This window comes from Lepisosteus platostomus, chromosome 4, assembly GCF_059453375.1.
Source record: "Lepisosteus platostomus isolate fLepPlt1 chromosome 4, fLepPlt1.hap1, whole genome shotgun sequence".
NCBI lineage: Eukaryota > Metazoa > Chordata > Actinopteri > Semionotiformes > Lepisosteidae > Lepisosteus > Lepisosteus platostomus.
In genome coordinates this window covers 19760802-19784450 of record NC_142614.1, presented here as the reverse complement: position 1 = coordinate 19784450, position 23649 = coordinate 19760802, and the positions used below count along the sequence as shown (strand labels likewise).

General features: G+C 36.1%; 1 protein-coding gene across 3 annotated transcripts in view; it reads left to right on the top strand.

Moving 5' to 3' along the window:
- The first annotated feature begins 527 nt into the window (after nucleotides 1–527).
- Nucleotides 528–23649, top strand: part of arhgap24 (Rho GTPase activating protein 24) — a 136331-nt gene continuing 113209 nt past the window's right edge. Inside the window, exons 1-2 of one of the 3 annotated variants that reach the window (XM_088628884.1) lie at nucleotides 528–1087; nucleotides 18449–18485. The gene's annotated coding sequence lies outside the window, so the exon portion shown is untranslated. Of the gene's footprint in view, nucleotides 1088–7023; nucleotides 7042–18448; nucleotides 18486–23649 lie in introns of those variants that run through there. The other 2 variants (XM_088628883.1, XM_088628885.1) reach the window with 2 other exon arrangements.

Sequence of the window (23649 nt, the reverse complement as noted above, 5' to 3'; positions counted from 1 at the left end):
ACTGATTTATCTGGTTATAAATGGTTTGAGCGAGGTTCTGTATGCTCGTAATTTGTGATACAGTAGGTGGATAGGCTCCTAGTTTAATTTTGGATTCTTGTGTAAAAACATGGTGCAGGTCACAAGACAAACACACATTTCTTGTTATGAGAGGAGAAGGAAAGATTGATGGGAATGAATGATAAACCACCTTCCGAGCTCCAATGTCTTGGCTTCTCCATGGCATGGTGGCTAGATAGTCTGGGAAAGAAGAAAGAATATTGCTAGTGTGTGTTTTTCACAACTGCTAAAAATTAAAAAAGTTATTTCATGCACGTCCTCAGTCCTGCCCTGGGTGCACTTCATTTAGACAAACGGACACTGTCAAATCCATTCAGATAGCACTAAGGCTAATGTCATTTTTTGAGCACAGCAGTTCAGCTGTTAATGTTTGCGTGTCTGTGCGTGTCAGCCAGAGCAGTAAGAGGAGGTAGCAGTGCACCAAACGCCCTAGTAGACTGCTCACAGAACACTGGCATTTGTTTACTCCTCCAAGGATATCTTGGTGGTGAGCTGTTTCACTACAGAGGGGCAGTCCCTGACTAAGCAGGCTGGCAGGCAGTAAAGAGTGGAGCTGCCAGTTGCCTGTGTAATCTGAAACCTGAGGCAGCGTCTGAGAGGGCTGGCTCTCAAACAGTTACTTCTGCCTTTCTCAAACATGCTAACACAGATGCACACGCGTTCCTGTCTGCTCACACTCAGCCTCTGTGCCTAACTTCTCAGACTACTGGCTGATGCAGCACGGGAGAGGAATTGTTCAGACCCATGTGGCTCTGCTCTGCTGAATGTAGCAGCAGTCCCCCTGGAGACTTCAGCTCTGCAGATGGTCTGACCATTCAAGAGAAAACTTTGTGACAGCTAATTTCAGCTCCACTCTACTTCCCCATTTTAACCAGCAGAGAAGCTACCGGGAGTTATATGGAGCTGACAAAAACAACCTTCTTTGTGAAGTGAGCCTCTTTTCCTGGATTGATTGCAATTTTTTTTATAAAAGAGTATTTGTGGATTGTTTCTTTTCTCATTTTGGATTACTGAGGCAGTTTCAAGGGTAGGTATACCTTCTTGTGTGATATGATGTGAGTGAGTGTGTGTCTGCAGACAACCATTAGAGGTCACATTCTGTTCGACAGGACAGGTTCCCTCTCTCTGTCTCAGCACTGCAGACCTAAAACAGCAGCTGTTCCTGAAACAGCAATTGACAAGAACTGTCTGCTTCTTTTCTGTCTGTTTCAGAGGATACCAGTAACATATTTTATCATGTATATTTTATATACTGTATGACAGGTTTTATTATTGGTGCTGCTGTTTTTTGCATGGGTTTGTATTCAATGTTTGCTTGCCCATTGTCACACTCTGACTTAACAGCTGGGGTATAAATTAATACCAGCACAATATATAATTTGTTGTGATATATAGGAACAGAATCTACGATTTTCTGTTTTCAATTGCAGTTTATGTCAGTGTTAGTGTACTGTCAGTATTAATGTAATTAATGTTGATTGATATGTATCAGAACACATAAGGACATTACATTGCTTATGGAAAGGTGTTTTTAGGGATACTAAGGAATGGATATTGATTATTTTGAAACCCTAAACTAGGAAACATATTTGGAATATTTTAACTCAATACTGGTTAAGCACCACTGCAGGAAAACCTGTCTTGTCTCCCACAAATCTCAAAACTGAACATGAGTGTTTCAGCGTTAATCTAAAGATGGAACTTACTGTATTCTGTCTTTTTAAACTTAAGGTTTCTTGACATCAGATTTGTCAAAGAGCACAATAATAAGCTGCCTAAATTAATTTTAGGCAAATTCATTTTTTTTTAAGTTCAACTTTGAGGTATTCCTTGGCCTACAGTATTAAATGCACTAGGAGTCAGTCTTAATTGTGTCATCAGAAGCATAAAACTTAAACTTTGCTACAATAAAAAACAATATATCTGAGGAATTTCTTGAAATGAACTTCATAATATTTTCAGGAAGGACTCTTACTTGTACCATTGTACTTATATTGTACTTCTATAATTTTATGCAAAGCATTTAAAAAAAAAAATAAGATAAATATAAGAATTTTATCACTCATGGGGACAGGATGTTCCAGGGACAAGTGATCAGTCACCTGAAAATGAATTAACAGTCTAAATATGCTTCTGGAACATCTGATATTAAATATTGGGCACCCATTCTTGTTTATTTATGTCAGACATTAGGTCATCATTAGATCTATGAGAACGGGTGGTGTTAGATGCATTCCTTACTGGATTAAAATAGTTTGCTGGATCACAATATACCGTACAGTATATCAGGTATCTCTAAACAAGCTTTGCAGAAGGCACCATCCCTAGTATTATTATTATTCTCTGTGCAGAGGCGCTCAATATAAATGTGCGCATCATTAGGAATGTCTGCAGTGTCCAAACTTTGCCGTGGCTCAGAAGGATCAGATTGCTGTCAGCTGTTCAGAAAGGTTTTGCTTTGTGTTTGCTTTGACCCTGGTCTGGTCATGTTTTAGACCAACAGAGCAGGGATGCTTAGGGATCTTAATAGATGCTATGGAGGTTTGGATGACTGTTCTATATACCCTGAGAATTATAAACAGCCTACTATATTTCTTAATAGATGGGAATCATTCTCTGTAACAAAGTGGATACTGACATAGTGTATGCAAGGCTGATATACAGTACATAAATATACATGATGCTGTCTAGGTTTTGGTTAAGTAAATGTTCGGAGCTGGAAATGATTTAATGGGAACCCTGGGTCCATTTTTTATATTTCAGGTAATTAGCAAATTATGTACTCAAGAAAGTTGGCTGTTTGAAATCAGGCTTAAAGTCAGTAAAAACCAAGAGAGCATATTCAAGTAGTTACAAGTGTCTTAATCTCAACCTGAACGCTTCTCACCAGTCTGAGCCTGAGCCAAAAAAAAGAAAGTCATATTTCTTATTTCTTTCAAATTATTAGGTGATATATATATATATGAATATATGATTTATGTTGTGTATATTATTTTACAGTATATTTAGAAGTTCAGAAAAAAATAACACTTTGTAATTGTTAAATTATCACCCCTTGTGATATCATAATCGTGTCGTTTTGTTATCCTTTTTCTAAAAGTAATCAGTCTGTATATTATTCTGATGCTTTATGTTGAACAGCAAAAACAAAATATGTGTCGTACTGTAGATTTCTATTATATTGTATTTTGTGGCCAGATTGACAATATTTCAAAGTTTACCAAATTTTTAGGACAAATCAATTAAAGTTTACTTTTGTGTGAGGTTAGATTTCCATCTTTAACCTGAAATCATTTTGTTTTTACTTAGAAGGAAGAAAAGCTTGCAGTGGAGTGAGAAAGTTTTGTGTGCTGTTAGTGAGATGTTTTCTATGTCTCTGTGGTATTTATAGCACTTTTTGTAGTTTCACTGACTTGCAGCCATCTGTAACGTAACCTGTCACTGTGTGGTCTGAGAACTATTGCTATAGAGGAAACTGCCAGTGTTGGACAAGCTATGACACATGTCCTGGAGTAAACAGTCATGATACTGTACATCGAGTGACACCATATCTGATTATCTGACACAAATTGCCTCCTAAAGTAAAAACTGTAATGATAGTGAAAACATTTCATCACCACATGCCACTGCTTTTTATGCAAACCAAGTTTCTTATCTGAGGGAGCTCAGGCCTTGATGTTGATCCTTTTCAAAACTGCCAGGGAATACATTTATTGTCCTTTACTAGGAGGTCACAGCATTTGAAATGGACCTGCTACTAAGTTGCTTGTTTTAAGTGTGTTCCTGAGTCTTTCTCTGACTGAAGCAGTTGACATACAGTACACATGACTTTTACTTAATCTCTAGTTAACAACAGGCTATAGAAGACCTAGAGACCAACCGATTGAAAAATTGGTGCAATCTTCACCTTGAAGACTACCCTGTGCAAGAAATATTGTTGAGTCCTATGGGGTCCTTCAACCTCCTTGGTTGATGTGAAATTTTGTAACATCTTATAAAATTATACGTTTTGGCGCTACCTTTCAAAATATAATACATCAAGAACAATTTGTCTGTATTATTGCACACTTAGTTTTGTGCCTGCAATAATGCATCTTAATGCAATAATGCCAGCAGCCATATCAACCTGCAACTCACAACTAGCAACCCACTGAAGCTAAGCAGGTGTGAGCCTGGTCAGTACCTGGATGGGAGACCTCCTGGGAATAGCTAAGGTTGCTGCTGGAAGAGGTGTTAGTGGGGCCAGCAGGGGGTGCTCACCCTGTCCTAATGCCCCAGTATAGTGATGGGGACACTATACTGTAAACAGGTGCCGTCCTTCGGATGAGACTTAAAGCGAGGTCCTGATTCTCTGTGGTCATTAAAAATCCCAGGGCGTTTCTCGAAAAGAGTAGGGGTGTAAGCGCTTACATATACGTCCTGGCCAAATTTCCCATTGGCCCTTACCAATCATGGCCTCCTAATAATCCCCATCTATGAATTGTCTTCATTACTCTCTGTTCTCCTCCCCACTAATAGCTGATGTGTGGTGAGCGTTCTGGCGCACTATGGCTGCCGTCGCATCATCCAGGTGGATGCTGCACATTGGTTGTGGTGGAGGGGAGACCCCATTACCTGTAAAGCGCTTTGAGTGGAGTGTCCAGAAAAGCGCTATATAAGTGTAAGCAATTATTATTATTATTATTATTATTATTATTATTATAATAGGTGAGGTGTTTAATGAGCTTCAGGCTACATTTGACTGAATTGAACTACATTATGACTGGTAAAACATTCTGGTAAAAAGTGAAAAGTACACAAAAAAGTTACCTAAACGTCTACACAAAGAATAAACAAAGAATGTTTCTATATTCCTTGCATATTACAGACAAATTTAAATAAAAGGGGTAATACCTACCGTACTATAGGTCTACCACATAATTAAGAAAAGAAATTAATACAAGCTGAATTCACTCGGTTCAAATCTAGATAAAATTCGACAGAACAAATTGTGTATAAATTTAAACTATTTGGCACACACAGTTATTATATGCTGTATTTCTTTAATTTTTGGGATAATGTTTTGGTTTAGCATACTGTATGTAGTAGGGATTTTGGTGCTTCAGAGTCTTCACTGCCATAGTCCAGGTATGTCAGCCAAGCAAAATGTCAGATAGATGCTTGTGCAATTATTCTATAGCATGAAATAGAAGTCCAGAGGTGGCATGGATGACTTGTAAAGTGCCCTAGTTAATACCACATGTACAAAACTTCAGTTTTGGGCATCACATTATAAATATGCTTTACAGAAGGTCTTTGACTGCATTAGGGGCTGTGCCAGTAAAATAATAAAAAAAAACATCCAAGAACAATCAGCAATGAACCAAGGCATATGCTCTTATTCTGGATAAATTGGGCTTTATTTAGCACATATATGAAGAGGAACTCTTGCTAAGGAGTAAACCACTCTGTGGATTATATTGGAGTTTCAAAGTCAGATTTAATTTGTGGGCAATTAGTCTTCAAGAGCAAGCCAGATAACACCAATCAGAGATCAGTAGAGGAGTAGGATTCCAACAAGGATTTGGCATTCCATATAACTGCAATAATGAATGTTGGGAGTTTCTAAACTGAAAGGAAAAAGGGAAAGAATGAGTCAGAACCAACACAGTTTCCAAACACATCTGTGATGTCACTGGAATCACACACAGCTTTCACATTTACAGAAGAGGTCCATTTACAGTATGATATATTTGCCGTAGAGGTGCCTTTTCTGTGATGGTGTGGATTAGTGCATAGTGTATACAGTATGTATAATCAATTGTTCCCAAACACTAGAAAGCTCACACCTAATACTAATTTGTGTTTTGTTGCAACTCAGGAGAAACAGGAAAATTAATAAATACCCCTGCCCACATAACTAAATCTGCAGTTAACACCCTGTACTGCACGTGATACAGCAGAGTTAGTAGCTCATGAATGCAATATTGTATAAGATAGAGTGAGATGGAACAAATTAATAGCATATCATTTGAAATTAAAATAAAACACAGGGGCCCCCTAGTGATACAGACAAATAGTGTGGTCTTCCCATGTGTTCTTCCAAAACCAACAAGAAACACTTGACCAATTGTCATGATTTTTTATCCATTCATACCAAATAAATGCATAAATTGTCCATCAAATACAGTATATTCAGAAAAGGATACAAAGTTCTAAATTTACAGAAATATCTCCTCTTTATCCTCCCCTGTTTTGATCTGGTTGGGTAACATACTCCTGTACAGTATGTACTGAATTTTAATTCTTTTTCTCTTCTGGAAGTTCCAGCTGTATTGATAGTCAACTACATACAGTAATAAGCGCAATATTTCAAACCGGTTTTCACATCAATTGATATATAAACCCCACCACTGTTATATATTTGCTAAATTGATATAATTATAAACTTGGCTTTGAAAGAATGTCATACACAGATTAAATGAGTTACTTTAACCTTGACTAAAGTCTTGATATAAATATTCAAAATTCTGCAAGGTATTAACAATGTGAAAGCAGACTTTATTTCAAGTAAATAGGATTTGTGAAAATTACCTTTTTATAGATTTCATAGCGAGATTAAATCTATAAATCCATAAAGTGCTAAAAACAAAACAGACCAGATGGGCCAAATGTTTTTCCTATCTGATCAACGTACATTTGTGTGCTTATCATATGGCATGTATGATTTTGTGAGGTTCCCAGAATTTTTATATACACAGATAACTGTGGCTAAGTGTACAGTAATTCACCAGATAAACGTTAAGGGTTAATGTTGAAATATTTCATGAAAACCATTGAAACTTGTCCCAGCTCTATGGTTTAAATGACTAAAAATGCTCCTCTCGATAGGGTCCCAGTATGAAGCAAAGGCTGAACTCCATATTCCAAAAACAGCTAGAGTAGTCCAGACCTGACCCAGCTGTGTGATTCCCCAAGGACTGGTAGACATTTATCTTACAGGTACATTTTTAATCAACCAGTGTTTGTGACTCTGACACAATGCCCCTTTGGATTAAAAGTATAACAAGTGAGAATTGCCTAAGCCTTCAACACCTTGACAGTGCTGCCTGAGTATATAGAATATAACAAAAGCTGATTTCGTGACATTGCATAATGTGGAGGATGTATTTATATTATTAGCTGAGAGTGATGGACAGGGGTGATGATCAATTTGGCTTAAGAAATTAAGAGGAAAAAAAAACATTTTAAATTATATATTTGTGTTTTTTATATCACTTACAATTTCTCTGTTTCTTTAATTTTACTTTTGTATGTCAACAATATTAGAAAAGACATAAAATATGTATGCTATATTGTATGTATGCAGTATTTTTATTCTCCAATAAATGATACCCTTATACGTAGGAGTCTGAAGAGCAGATACCAATGCAATCTGGTATGATGGATCTTGTGACTCTGAACTGAGAGCCCCCTGTACGACCCCCCTGTAAGCACATATTCACACAGGAATGTGTACCTCCTAACACTTCAGTGTAATTTCAGCACAGGCTTTTAGTTTCAGCTTGTTTTCTTACAGTTTCAAATTCCAAGATGGGTCAGAAACTTGAGGCTATATTTGTCTTGGGTATTTGTCTATGATTCTTAATGCTTTTCCAGACTTAAAATATCCAAACTAGCATTTAAACAATATACACTATGAAATCTTTTATCTTACTGTATTTATGAACACAGTATATACAATATGTCATTGAATATAATAAATCTAGCACTCCTTATGAGCAAAATAAACGATTGCAATAGAAGGATATTCTTATTTTGTTATACTCTATTTCATTTTTCTAGTGTAATTTGCTAACTATTTATCGGCAGGTTGTAGTAGTTAGAAATGTGATTTTATTGGTATAATTACAGATGGTTCATAAATTGTCTGACAGAACTCATTCCTGCTAATCCAACAGAGAAAGAGGCTTGGAGGCACCTCAAGTAAACACTGCCAGTCTTAAAAATCAACACACAATTAAGAATCAATTCACTCATGCAAACATTGCATGAATATATTTTAACAAAGATAGCTCACTTCCTCACAGGAACAGCAAACAAATAAGGAAGGCAGGATGCACAATACTATAGCTGGAATTGACCAGAAAAAGAGACTCTCCACCTATAACATATATTGTTTTATCAGCTTTTTTGCATGTATGGTCTTAAGTGATATTTTTTGCTTAGCAGACTCTCTTATTCTCTTATTATTGTAAGGTTAGTTACAATCATTATAATACAAGGACAAATAATGTATAATTGGATATGTAATCTGATACATAATATATGCTATATTACATATTTGATACATAATATAAAATATATAATATAGTATAGACAAAACAATTAACCACATACTTTCAATATATCATCAAAATAATATTAAGAACAGATAAGTGATGAGATAATCCACATGTAGTGGAACAGTAAGGATAATTCAACATCACAAAGTGAATTATAAATTTCCCATTGCCCCTAACCAATCATGGCCTCCTAATAATCCCCATCTATGAATTGTCTTCATTACTCTCTGTTCTCCTCCCCACTAATAGCTGATGTGTGGTGAGCGTTCTGGCGCACTATGGCTGCCGTCGCATCATCCAGGTGGATGCTGCACATTGGTGGTGGTGGAGGGGAGTCCCCATTACCTGTAAAGCGCTTAAAGTGGAGTGTCCAGAAAAGCGCTATATAAGTGTAAGCAATTATTAATTATTAATTATTAAGTACAATATAGATATGTACATACAGTATACACGTACTGTATGTAGTGGAAAACAAAACAAGAAATCCATCAAAGAAGGGAGCTGCAGATTTCATGCGCATAGAAACCATACCGCAGTTATCTGAAGAACAGAAAGTCTCAGATGTCACCTTTCTACCACAGCAAAGTACTGTATACAAAGAAGATATCATATTTACTTTTACATACAATATTCCATAATGTTGACATTGTCATTAATTTAAGAAATTTTAATGAATATCTAAACTAAGCAACACTTTGGAGAGAGTAATTATACACAGGCAAGATGGCTTTATATATCTTTCTGGAAAAGATTGGGCTGCAAGACTAAACAGATATAGATTTGTTTAAACTGATACAGATTAAACAGGTTGATTTCCAAAACTTCTGTCACCTCTCCAACATAAAGTAAAATCACTAAAAAGAGGACGAAAAGGGTTTATCGGTTGTAGGCTCAGACAAAAAGCAAAACATCCAGGACAGGATTATGGAAAGCTGTAGCCTATCCTGAAAGCATGGGACACAAGGTAGAAGACACTCTGGATTGAATGCAATTGATGGCACAATTTAGAATTGTCAGTTAAATCCACAGATGAACACGGGGGAACATGTAAACTCCACACAGACAGCCATGCATTGCATTTATGAAAAACAGGACCTTGGAGCTGTAGGGCAGCTACACCACTGTGTTGCCCTTTGACACATCTGTTAGCTGTGTTTTAGAAAATTCTTGCCTGATCTTGGCACGGAGGGGGATTTATTAAGTAGAGAGAAGCATCTTCTAAATAAAAACGTCCTAAATAAATTTTTACTTTTACAGTTTTTCAATACATACTGTACATAACACTTAATGGAGTGTTGAAATAACATGGTATTAAATGCAGGGATTTCAGCAAAACAGGAGCAATTTGCATTTATTATTAAGAGTAGCAGAATGTCACCGCTGTAACACAGTGGTATAGCTAGTGGTGCAACATAAGAAGATAGGATGACATCTTTACATGACGCACATAGCATTTACAGTATATTGTACTGTACATCTGCAAAACAAAAAAAACAAATACATTTTCAATATACAGTTGTTGTTTTGAACCACTACATTTCAAGACATTGCTGCTAGGTTTACAGTTCTTTCTTAGAAATGCATCTTTCTTTTCAATTGTCAGGAAGATTAGTCTAACTGCTTCCCTTCCTGCTCACCATTTGACTATGGACAGCTAATTTATACAGGGAAGACAAATCTTCTTTATCACCATTTCTCTTCTCTAGAGCCTCTAACGAGCAGATAAACAGTAAAGAAGAACAAGGGTTGCAAAGCTCAGACCACAATTTTTTCATATGTAGTCATCACAGAGAACAAACACCCTGTATCAAATTGCCTTAAATTTGTGATTAGCACTAGTCAGAGAAAACAAGGTACTGTATACAATAGTTATTGTGGAAGGCAAATCTTCCAATCCCCAAAGAAGACGTACAAAATATTTTTTTTCATTATAGTATGTTTGCCCTATGGAAGCCCGTTTCCGCCAGGCAGTAAAAAAAAAACGCGCTATGGTATCTCAGAATTCCGACTTACTATCTCTATGGAAGCCCGTTTCCTATGGAAGCCCGTTTCCGCCAGGGAGTAAAAAAAAAACGCTCTATGGTATCTCAGAATTCCGACTTAGCAAGTCAGAATTGCGACTTAGTATCTCAGAATTGCGACTTAGTATCTCAGAATTGCGACTTAGTATCTCAGAATTGCGACTTAGCAACTCTGAATTCCGATTTAGTATCTCAGAATTCCGACTTAGCAACTCAGAATTGCGACTTAGTAAGTCAGAATTCCGACTTAGTATCTCACATTTGTGACTTTGAAATAGTCGTATTCCATTGTCTGTCCTTTTGTTATTGTAACGGATTCGGGTTCTAGGGCTTGTGCCCTCGCCGCTCCCACCCTAGTTCGTGCCTCGCTGCACTGGCTCGAACCTGAGTCTTGCCAGCTGAGCTAAAGAAGACCTTCTTTTTTAAGTAAAAAAGGACATACAATGGAAATACGTAAAAAGTATGTTTCAGCTTTTATAATTGTGAATTCTTCTGGATGTTTAGTGTCTATTTCTGTATCTTATTTCATATTCTGTCTACGTAAATAAAAACTATTTTTAAAAAGCCCACCGTGCACTATTCCATCCAGGTACTATGGAAGCCTCACTGGCGGAAATGGGATTCTATAAAAATTAGTGTAATTAATTTGATTTTTATCAGGGCACTGTACAGGACAAGTCTTCAGGCTTATAGATCCTATGATCCTGTAGGATTCATGAAAATAGTGTAACGGAACGGCCGACATACAGGTTGTACGATCTGGTTGCAGTACACCACCCTCCCCTGCGCATAACAGGGATGCTGGCCGCCGGGGTTAAAGAAAGTGTTCTTAAAGAAAGTGAGCCAGTGCAGCGAGGCACGAACTAGGGTGGGAGCGGCGAGGGCACAAGCCCTAGAACCCGAATCCGTTACAATAACAAAAGGACAGACAATGAAATATGGTTATTTCGAAGTCGCAAATGTGACATATAAAGTCAGAATTCTGAGATACTAAGTCGGAATTCTGAGTTGCTAAGTCGCAATTCTGAGATACTAAGTCGGAATTCTGACTTACTAAGTCGCAATTCTGAGTTGCTAAGTCGGAATTCTGAGATACTAAATCGGAATTCTGACTTGCTAAGTCGCAATTCTGACTTGCTAAGTCGCAATTCTGAGTTGCTAAGTCGGAATTCTGAGATGCTAAGTCGCAATTCTGACTTACTAAGTCGGAATTCTGAGATACCATAGAGCGTTTTTTTTTTACTCCCTGGCGGAAACGGGCTTCCATATTATGCCTGCAAATGTATGAGTCCATGGTATTCTTTGGAAACTTTTCTCCCGCTTTAATGCTAAAAATTAAAAGTTTAAAGGTGTATGTCTAATTTACTTCCCTGAAGCCAGCATCTTTGAAGTTAATTCTCCACATGGAGTCATTAATCGAATGTGCAACCTCTGAATGAGAGGCATAACGAACATTTTTTCTTTATTTCTTTCATAGACATAGTTTTATAAAATCAAATTACCTTCAAATTTTCCAGCATGAACAAACAGAAAATCTTTAGAAGTAACATCAAAGAATTTTCGATTCTGGGAGAGATAATTCAATTTTTGACAGCTCGAGTGTTGTTCAATCCCAGATATATGGTACTGTATAGTATATCCGTACTCATGCATGATAAATACAGTATGTGTTTTGGCATAAGTTATTGTTCAATTTTAGATTGTACAGTAAGTAGTGCTATGGTGATGGAAAACTTTTGTCTGTACCTGTATTGAGTTCACTGTGCAGTCTTCCATCTCCTTTGAAAAATGGATCCTTGTCTTTTTGTGTTTTTTTATTGAGTTTAAAAGTAGTAGTTTACCAGTCCTACTCATTATATCTGATGGTGACTCATAATATACAGTAGTATGTGGTTAGAATGAAACAGGGCAGACTTGGAGAGATCTTGACTCTTTCAGTGTTTTGTTATTGAATATACAACTGGTGTCATAAATATAAGAAAAACTGTAAATCTTTATGTGTTCAAACTGTTTATTGTAGCATTGTCACATGTAGTTTTACCACAGTTTGAGAGGCATTCTTGAATTTGCAGTCTCGCACTTTGGCTGCAAAACTATAGCTGCTGCCAGGCTGGCACTTAGGCACGGGGACAGACAGACAGATGGTTAGAATAATGGGTCTGGTAGCTTGTTAAAAGCAGAAGGAATAAAAAATTCATGTTGCTGGGAGTGAGTAATGGGCTTATACAGTATATTGATTCAGATAAATACAGTATATACTGTAGTTAAAACATTAACTTGTTTTTCAGTATGTCTCACATTTTTATAAATGAATTTTAGAGGAATATTATTAATACTGACTCTGTAGTGTTCATTACAGCAAAACCAAGCTTTTTTGTTGGTGTGTTTGTTACATGGGTTGGCCATCACAACTATCCTCAGAAATAGTGACAAATCCGTTATCTGTAAAGAAGACAGTTTCCACATGATGTGTCTGCAGAACATATTGAATTGTGCAAGCACAGAAAAGCAGTGACACTTGTTGTTGACTGTAAACTGCATAACAAGCAAGTGCTTTTTGCTGTGTATACAGTAGTTCTGTGCAGATGGCCTCTTGTAATGTCATCGGCACAAACACTTCATGTTTCTTAGATACATAAGCAAATGTAAGTTGATACAAATGGGTCTTAGGCATTAAATGCAAGACTGTGCTTACTCAGGAAGAAATGTGGTGTAGTAAAATAGTTTTTTCTGTAATTTTGTATTTTTTCACAATATATTTGGGAGAACACATTCTTTTCCATTTTCTCTTATTGTTATTATCCTACTGTAAATGAAAACATACTGTGTAGAAATTAGTTACCTTTCTTCAGCCAAATGTACTGTACATTTAATAATTTTTACAAACCTTTTGTGTGTTAAAAAATACAGTTACCTTAATATTCATGAATTCTCCATTAATTACAGTTTATTTGAATTTGATGTTTTTATAAGCCTGGAGATAGAGGTCTCCTTCCTGACAAAGGATGTACAAATAAGCCTTGACTGAATCTCCACAATAAAAATGTCTTTAATTAATCAAATTCAAAAAAAACTTAAGCAGGGAAAACAGTTTTGTATTTTGATAACAGTTATATTGTGTCCATCCGTAATGCTTATTGTGTGTAGATGTTGAGAATGTTCTGGAAACTGTGAATGAGTTCTAAAGGAATGGTCTGATACATGTGCTTGAAATGTTCCAAGTGTTCTGTTTGCTCTAAGTTTGGGAAAACTAATTGTTTGAAATTTCATGGTCTATGAAAGCAAGTTTAGTGAATCAGCTAATGTTTTCCAAAAGTCACACAGCTAATAAGCTCTGCAATTTTAATACCATCCCTGATGTAAATTCTGTGGTTTTGACTGACATCTGCTAAACAATCTCTAGTGCATGTGTTGCTAATTTTGAAAGTGCACTCATTTTTTAGTCAGGTCTTCAGTAGCTTAGGAATATGTGTAAAACTTTAACAGAGTTTAAAATATTGAGAAGGGATAAAGTACAAGTGTTATAGACAAAGAGGTATGCTAGGAAGGCCAGACACATTATACAGTACATGCTACTTACTCCATGGCATTTTGTTCTGGAACAGAAGTGACCACAAGGACCACTGTATTTCTTGAATGTATTAAAACCATATGAATTGCTTTATTTCAAAACCACAAGGACATTTCATACTGTAAGCATTTAAACAGAAATAGTGGTGAACTTTAAAGTCATGTGAAAGGTAGGAATTTTAAAGTTGTTTAACTTACACACATGCTATCTCAAAAGGAAAAACAGTGCCAGAAACACTGTAGGAAAAGAGATTGGACAAATAAAACTAAGAAATTGAAAGTTCAGGGTTCAGTAAGCAAACGTTACATAAAATGTAAAGATGCTTTTTACCATGGCATTTTTACCATGGCTTTTTACCAAAGTCAGAAACAACCACTGTATTAGTTTTATGTGAAGGAGCGCAGTGGCGTGTAGGCTGTCTCACATCTGTCAAGTCCTGGGATCACCACCCCTGGATTTTAGAATGCTTATTTGCACATCACTACTTACACTACTGTAAATACCTATTTATTCATTTATTTGTTCAGTGTCTACTCTTTACATTATGCTGTTTGTTCTAGTGTATTGAGCACCTCGGCCCAGGATAACCTATATTTCATTCTCTCTTGTACATCTGTATAAGTGCAGAATGACAATAAAGTGAACTGAACTGAATTTGCCTTCTGAATGGAGCTCACATGTTCTTCATGTATGTGCACTGAAATACAGTAGATTGTTTTGCCTTCCATGATAGGTTCTGGTTTTCTACAACCTAGTGGTGTAACTTGCCGATTGTGTGGCCCAGTGCAACCATTTCTATGGACCCCTTCCTCCCCCTCCCCTGACATCCCACACTAACAGCACCATAATTAAATATAGTAGCCTACTCATTCATTTAAAATTTCTGAGCCTTGAACTCAACAAAATCCTCAACCACCCCTTTGTAGAGCTCTTACAGATACAATATACTGTACTGCTTTACTTTTCCATCTGTTATATTTTCAGTAAATTGCCTATGATAGGCGAACAAACACCTTATTTGCTACTTAGTCCTTAACTGCCTTCCACTCTCTTCTCAAAGCATCTGTTCTGACAGCAACTGTGATCTCACACTATTGTGAAATTTTGCTACCAACTGATGGGGAACTGTGCTCAATGGTAGTTCTTCTTTCTTGTAATCAATTATATCTTCCCACATGTTGTTCACTGCTCCATGGGCATTGTACTGCAGAAGCATTTCACTTCTAACACGAGAATGCATCACTGTTTTGTCATCCTTATTTGAATTATTTTAATATTCATTAATTCATTTTCTACCACTTTATCCAAAACAGGGCCATGGGGGACCCAGGGCCTATCTCAGCAAGCAATACGTTTATAGTATTCTCCTTTATTTAAATGAATTTTTGTTCATACAGTACTTTTTGTGTTGGTGTCTGTTTCATAAGTCTCATTGGATCAGGCTGTCTGCTAAACAAAAACATGATAATAGTTTTCAATAGTTATCGTGGGTACACAATGGGAAAGTAAAATGAATCGTAAGATATCTCTAGTTTCAGAGTTTCTTGGTCAGGTAACAGGAGGTCAGATCAAACTGGATAACTGGCAGCTATTTCAAATTGGCCAAAAGCACGAAGTCATGATCATCATCCAGCCTTTGACTCAGTTCAGTGCCTCAGGGGGACATTGCCACACATTCATCCCATTGCTATCAGAAAAGCAGGGTTCGAAAAGGAGAATCCACTGTTGGAATGGGACAAAAAATGTATTGACATTGAGACAATGGCTGTTTACATTGGTTGTTTGTTTTGGCTCATTGCTTTGCCCATTAGTGCTGGTAGTCTGGGCACTGACACTGACACTGGTCCACTGAATGTGATGACAAAAATAGTGGAATGACTAATCCTGGTGATTAATTTGTCAGAGCTTGTTGAGACATGGCCCCACCACCCCTAGGCTTGGCAGTTCACAACCCTGATACCTAGGTTTGACACTATAGTTATTTTTTGGGGATGTTTGTGTTCTGTTGAGATTTTTTATAAATACAGTATATCAAAACAGCTTCTTTAGCCCAATGAAGAGATTCAGGCAGCACCGGTGCATGTTGAAGGAGGTGTGTGTCAGTGACTTTCCTGTGGTTGGTTTGTAATATGGAGATTTTTGATGCTGCCAAGATTTAATTTGTCATCAGAGCATCTGGTATAAAAAGGAGAAGTCATAGATGGAGTGAGAGAGATAATCAAGTGAGTTTTTGTCCTATGTCCTAAGCTTTTAATTTATTTTAGTTCACAAGTTACTACTTTTTATACTGTATGATATACTGTACAACTTATGTATTACAATTTAAAAACTGGTTAAAATAATGTCAGCATTCCACATAGTATACACATGAAGATCATTTCTCCTAGACATAGTGTTTAAGTGAAATAAAGGAGATAGATGATCAAGTGAGAAAAAGACAAGCAATCATAAAATAATTGATTCTGTAAGAAACGATCTGAGGATTACTTGGCCTTTTGGGAGGGTTTTCATTTCAGAACCACTATCAATTGCAGTTTGCCCAGTCATGAGATCACTGTTATCCTCCCCCATTAACATACTGGCCCTTCTTCATATACAGCATGGTTCAACAGTTTGAAATGTCAGTTACAGGGATACTAAGAGACAGAACAATACTTTTCCTTCTTCTCCACAGTCATACTGTACCAAGATTCTTTAATGTCTTTGCATTCCTGAACAGATAACAGTATCGTTTTATTGTACTGCAGACATTAATATTTATATACAATTGTGTTATTCTCCTTTTGCAAGAAACATTGTATGAGTAGGGATGGTGCTGCATGTTATACCATTTAAGGCTGCTTGAATTTTAAATATGTAGGTGTTTAAGCACATATTTTTACTTTTAAAAATGTTCTTATGAAGTGCTAGGTTTCAAAAACAAAGCTGTCCAAATTTGTACCCAAACCACAATTTTTATAGAATATCCACACCTTTTGAAGATTTTACAGACTTCATACTAAGCTGTAAAGTGAAAACATTTCACTTCTATTACAGAAGTTACTTATCTGTGTCTGTAATCTGTTTCTCAGATAGTCAAGCTGTTCTGAGCAAAGATATTAGCAACCCAGAGTTCAACTTGTGTAAAAAATAGTAGGGTTGTTCCCAGGCTCTTTACATGATTTATCAAAGTCTTTACAATAATTGGAAAAAATTGAATTCAGGAAAGCCCACTGACAGTCTTTCCTTTATGTCATAAAAAATATTATCATATATAGTACATGCTACTGTATATCCTCCTTAACTGTACTATCTTCTTAGTGAATGGAAGACACATTGAGCTGCTGCCTCACCTCCTCATTAGTGTAAGAATCATATTATGAAAGACAGTTATCTGTTCAAGGACACAAAAGTACTGGTGAATCTAAGGATTACAGTAAAGAAATCTTTTTCTCTTTTATAACACATGTATTCTGGGTTCAGTTTTGGTGGCATTGATGACAAAATTATAGATTAAATGATTTACCTGCCTGTACATGCTTTTTTAAATTATTTCATCATTTGTGGAGAGGAGGCTTCTGTGATGTTAATAATTAATGTTTTGAACTTTAAGTGGAAGACTTTTAATTTGTTACCCACTTTAACAGAACATTTAATCCAAAGCATTTTATTGAGGTAAGCTGGTGAATTATGTGTTATTATATGCTGCTTTGGATGTACTTACAACAGGACTTTGGTTTTACAACTGATCTGAAGGACTGCCTGTTTATGACAACAGTGAATTGGGACCTGAGCTAGGAATCAGGATTTTCCTGGTTACAATGCATAATTCAATCTCTGGACCACCTATTCTATACTTCAGGACTGCTCTCAGGAAAAATAAAATCTGGTTCCTTTGTTTAGATCTGTTCAAACAGTAAACTAATCTAAAAATTTCAAATACCAGTTCTGTAAAAAAAAATGTTAAAGATGAGAAAGAAATATAAATCATAAAATAATACAGATACTCTATAAGGAATATAAGTCAATAGGTATTATAACATGAGAAAAACCACACCACAATAAAAAGGTAAAGTCAATAGCCGAGTCACAGTGGCTCATCAGACTAGAACTCATCCTGGTGTAAGTAGAGTTAAGCAGCCCAGAGAGCATACGATTCTAACTCTGGATCGGACACTGGTCCATCGTAGAGATTATCTCCCCCCAGAATGCAGGTTTCCACTTACACAGCTGGATGGACTGGAGAAACTGGGGTAAAATACCTTGTTCAAGGGTGCAACAGTAGTTTCTGTAGCAGGGACTTGAGCCTACAACTGGCCAGTCATAAGCCTTTGTAAAACCTACGAAGATATTAATTCACAAAGTAAGTATTGACTTTGGCCATAAAGCCAAGATAATATGTTGCTTCTCACATACAGATTCTTAATAAAATATGAGCAAGGTCATTGGTCATTTGACAGCTGTAACTCATATTTATGTTCTTTGTACTTTAGACTTGCAGTTCCAGATGCCCCCCCGGTCCTGTTGCATGTAAGAAAATCTCAAAAATAGCTTAAATAATGCACTGAATTAAATTCATTCATTCTTAAAATAAGTTGCTTAATCAAAATTTCTATGGGTTCTTCAAACTGTTTTTATCTCTGTTTTAGTACAGCCCTTTTAGTGATCCAAATATGTTGTTTTTTAAGACAAAGTTATCAAATCAGGTTAAATTCTATTTAAATGATAGTGATTTCTGTGTTACTTTAATACTACTGTCATATCCAAACAACATTATAAATAATACATATAACATTGTAGCTTGTTCTGCAGAATACTATATATTGTATTCATGGGTTTCTACAATAGATCCCCTGTAAGCTTGCCAGGAACTGAAGGTGATTTCAATGTGGCAGTGTTACCAGGGCATCTTTCCACCTGTCAAAATGGAGCATTTAGCTTTGGACAGGAAATACCACCCCTCTGCTAAAACACAGCAAACTAGTTTTCAACTCTGCCATGACAGTTCTCCCAAATCAAGCTCTGTTATTTTTTCAGGGTTCATATTTGCATGCAAGGTTACATGATGTACTTCACTAAGCATTAATGTGACTATTTAGCAGTCTGCTTTAGGACAATTTATGTTAATTCTGCTGGCAGACATCTGGCCTCTGCTGTGTACAAGACCAGAATTAAGTGCATTTGAATCATACATACAAGGATGTCATAATAATTTCAGAATTTGTGTGAAATAAATGATCTTGTACTTATGGGAAACATGACCGGTAATATTTAGAACCTTTATACCTAAATTAAATGATTCACCTTGAAAATATTTTACAAATCCAATCAAGAAGAATCAAATGGCCACTACTTTTATACATTCTGTAATCAGTATGTCATTGGGAACTACATTCATCAATGTAGTAATCATCATTTGCATAGTATGTAAGATACTGTATGTTAAAATGGCACGCAGCAGAAATACTGTATGATTTCTTTTTTGTTTCATATTATTGAGCTTTCACAAATCTGATTAAAATATTTGACCTTCAAGTTAGGTGTCAGGAATAAGTGGCATGAGTTTTTCAGAGTAAATAATCCCACAGTATTTGGACAGTTCTCTAGCTTCCCTTCTGGTAGGAAAGTTACTGTTTCTGGCAATGGGCGACCATGATAAATCATAGCTTTGAAGGTTTGGCATAGTGACAGAGCTATAACATGAAGCAGTCATCATCTCTTAGATGGTCTGCCTGCTTCAGGGTAACATCTGCATGGTCTTCCTTACTAATGTCTGCAGAAAAATGTGCTTGGACTGTATGTGATACCAGGGAGATGTGTGTCACCCAGGGCATGGCAACAAGTCTGTCAGATTTCATATGGCAAGCAGATTTCCATATCAATTCTTGAAGAGTATTTCTTTTCTTGAGGAGAAGGAAAACTAGATCCTGTAATTTGAATACAGCTCTCTTCTAGTCTTCTGATTTATAGCTAAGGCAGTTAGTTTTTTTTAAATAATTTTACATTGTCCCAAAGGGACATTTTGGCAAAAAATTTTGGTCTATACTGTATAAAATATATATTTTGTTTAAAAGTGTTCTATGGTGTAATGTTTAACAATTATGTAAAAGAAATAAAGATGTCCTATGATATTTAATATGCTTATAATAGAGTATTCTCCCTGAATGTACAAGGAACCTACGTACAGTATGGCAAGGAACATACTGTATAGCAATAGTGTAATTCTTGTGCTCCAATTTACTGTATCTAAAGTGTCTAGTTGAATGGCCGAAGAATAGTATGACTGGGCACTGGAGTGATTTTCTTCAAAAATATGAAATATGTCTATGAAAATCAGAAAAAATGTAAAAAGACTTCATTTCATCTTTCATTTTAGTAGAAAATGCAGTTTTATGTCAAAAAAGACCTGTCACTTGAAGTGCAGCTATTCATTTTGAGGTGACTTTGTACTGTAGTGGACATTATCAAAAATGTCAAATAGTTAACATCAACTGAGTGTGAGTCTAGGTCTATATACAGTTTGATATAACTCTTGATTTTGGGAATATTCTGAACTATTTGGTGGTAACAGTGATGTGTGCAGTATCTCTCTAATGAGATAATACATTTGAGATATCCTAATAAAATAGCACAAACAGCTGTTCTTCACTATTTTTTTTAGATGCCTGAAACTGAAGAAGTATACAAGGAATCAGAATATGCCTCTGATTATTAATACTTTTAGATTAACATTCAATTATCATATTTTGTGTTAACATTAGTTCGCAAACAATAAATGATTATTGTCCTACAAGAGTAAGCAGTATGGAGTATATTTTGGCATCACAAAGATCTTGTCATATATTTAGCAACTGAAAGCAGCAATATGTAGAATCTCAAACATGTCTGGTGTAGTTTGGTACAGTGTGATGCTGTTGACATTTGACAATTTAATAAAATATCCTATGCAACTCGTAAAAAGTCTCCAAGCAAGATTTGACACTGGACTATTACCAACGGTTTAAGGAGGACATTCAAGGAGAATTATTGAGATAGTTGAATTCTCCTATTAGAAGTTCTCAAGATGAGGTATTTGCTAATTTGAAACTATTCTAATAAGGATTCTGCACTTAAAATTTACAAATTTTCAAATACAAACTAAGTGGAGTTTTTTTTGCATTGTTAGCTTAAGCACAATAGACAAGATGAAACAAGGCAAAATCCAAAAACATTACTTCTGTACCTGAGACAACTTTCAAGATGGATTGATTTTATCGATTTCTTGGATGTCTCTAATATCCAGAATCTTTCCATGACTGGTATTTTCTCACTAAATTGTACATTTGCAGAACATTTAGGTCACGGGTGTTATGGTGTTGTGGAAGTTCTACCTCATGGCTCTTGGGGATGTCTGATTCTGGGCCAAGTTTACATGGTCTCTGCGTAGGTTTTCTGTGGTGCTCTGGCTTCTTCCCACGGAATGCAGACATACTGTCTAGGTTAACTGGTGTCTCTGAATTGTCCCCAGTGAAGTCTGAGTGTGGGTGGCATGCACCCTTGTGCCTTGTGACCGTTGTCTGTTGAGGTAGGAACCAGATTACTGTTACCCTGTATTGGACTAAATGGATATTGAAAATGGATGGATATTTAGCTCACCAAATGAACCAGAAGCAGTTAGTTACAGTACGCGTTTCAAAATAGGACTTATGACCTGGTTATGTTAATACAAATACATGATGTAAATCTGTTATATTTGTGCTCTTCTTTTCTTCATAAATCAAAATTTTTCTTCCCCTTGTGCATCCTTTGCTTTGTAATTTATTTATTTTGGAAACAACAAGAAATTACAAAACTACTGTAAGTCACATGCATATTTTAGTTACACCTTGTAATGCATGTACAGTCCCATATAATTTGATATTTTTTAATTGCTCAGTATTTTATTTTGTGTCTTTCTAAATATCATAAAACACTTTTAGACACCAGAATAATCTTCACATAGGCACAGATGTTTTTAAAAATTGCTCTGCCATTCCATTTTGTATCTGTTAAGGACTAGTCTGTCTCCTTAAAAACAGTGCAGTTTTATTTAATAGGGCCAACTTTACTGTTTTAGCATTTTCTCTGGTATTAAAATGTTTTCACCTCTTTCTTCCTTTGGAACTTTGTTTCAAAATGTCATGCATTAGAGCTATACAGTAAGTAAACTCCTTCTGCTTTGAGAAATTCTTTTGCTACATTTCTTTGCAGAAGAAAAAAGAAAGGCAACCTCTATAGAAAGATACTAATGACCACCTCCACACAAAACTCCTTGGTCAAAGCATAGTTTCAAAGCTACTAAAACACACAGACCCTCTCATCAGGAGCAACTATCGAGCACACGATTTGTTATTTTAAAATCTTTATCCATACAAATCCTCAGAGCAGAAACCATAGCAACCACACCTTCCCAGTAACTGATTTCCTGAGTGGTTTTAGTTTTTCACTGGCCACTCTACCTGGTCTGTTACAATAATCAATCAATCTTAGATGTTGAAGGTCCACTCCGGCACGTCCACTGATCTGCCACCTCTGTACCATGTATCCTGCAATGGACTTTGAGAGCCCTCAGGTCTCTCCTATCTCATGAATGGTAATATGTAAAATCCTGCCAGCCAGCTACTATTCCATAACGAAACCCTGCCATCTCTGATCCACACACTCCCTGGCAGAAGCTACTGTAGCTATAACGTGTTGCAGACAGACATTTACTGTCTGCACTATCACACACACACCCCTACATACCACTACACTCCAATACAATACTACAATCTAGGCTCTTTAGAGGGTGGATTGAACCTGTATTTCTTGTAATATATACTTTCCATAAAAACATTTTTATATAAGAATCAGTAACACCATCACCTTTATCAAAACTTTGATTTGTGTGAATATCTCACAAAAAATATTATTTGAACAGAGTTCATTTTGCATTTCAGTATCTAGATATTGGTCAATAAGCTTTAATCTTACAGTATATATTATAACGAGCATTAGTAGTGGAGTTCTTGAAGTGATGTTGTACTTACAGTGCACTTCGGAAACCAACTTGTTAAGTTTTCGTATCAATGCTGCAACCTCTTTTTTGGACTACAGGCCCAATAGTACACTGAATATCTGAAAAGACCAAATTCTTTATTTTAGAAATGAGAACTTTCTATAAGTTCTGATTGCACTCTTGAGATTCATTAAATCTCACTAGTTATATAATAAAATATATAAACTCAAAAAATAATTTTGTGATTAATGTAACTGCTACAAGTTTAGAAAGAACATGAAAGCCTACTTTATCTCACATATCTAAAGGTAATGAATATAAACAACAAAGTGACTGTAATTCACCTTTATGTTCTAATGCTGAAGAAAAATGTTGGTTTTCGTTCCTTGAATATTATTTGGTTCAAAATTTGTTCTACAGCAAAAGAGTTAGCAATTCTGACACAATTACTACTACTGTGTTACTTTGGCTGGTACATTCTTGTGTGGGCAAGGGCATGTTATTATGTGCTGAATGTTCTTTTGTGAAAGAACATCACTGTATGCCAATTACATATAGTATCATTGAGAGCAGAGGTTAAACTGCCTCAGCATCAATGTTGTGGGGTAGGTCGTTAGGAGTAGTTTGTTTTGCTCTACTGCTTATAAAGTATTCTTTCTTGTTTGCTTCCTGTTTTCT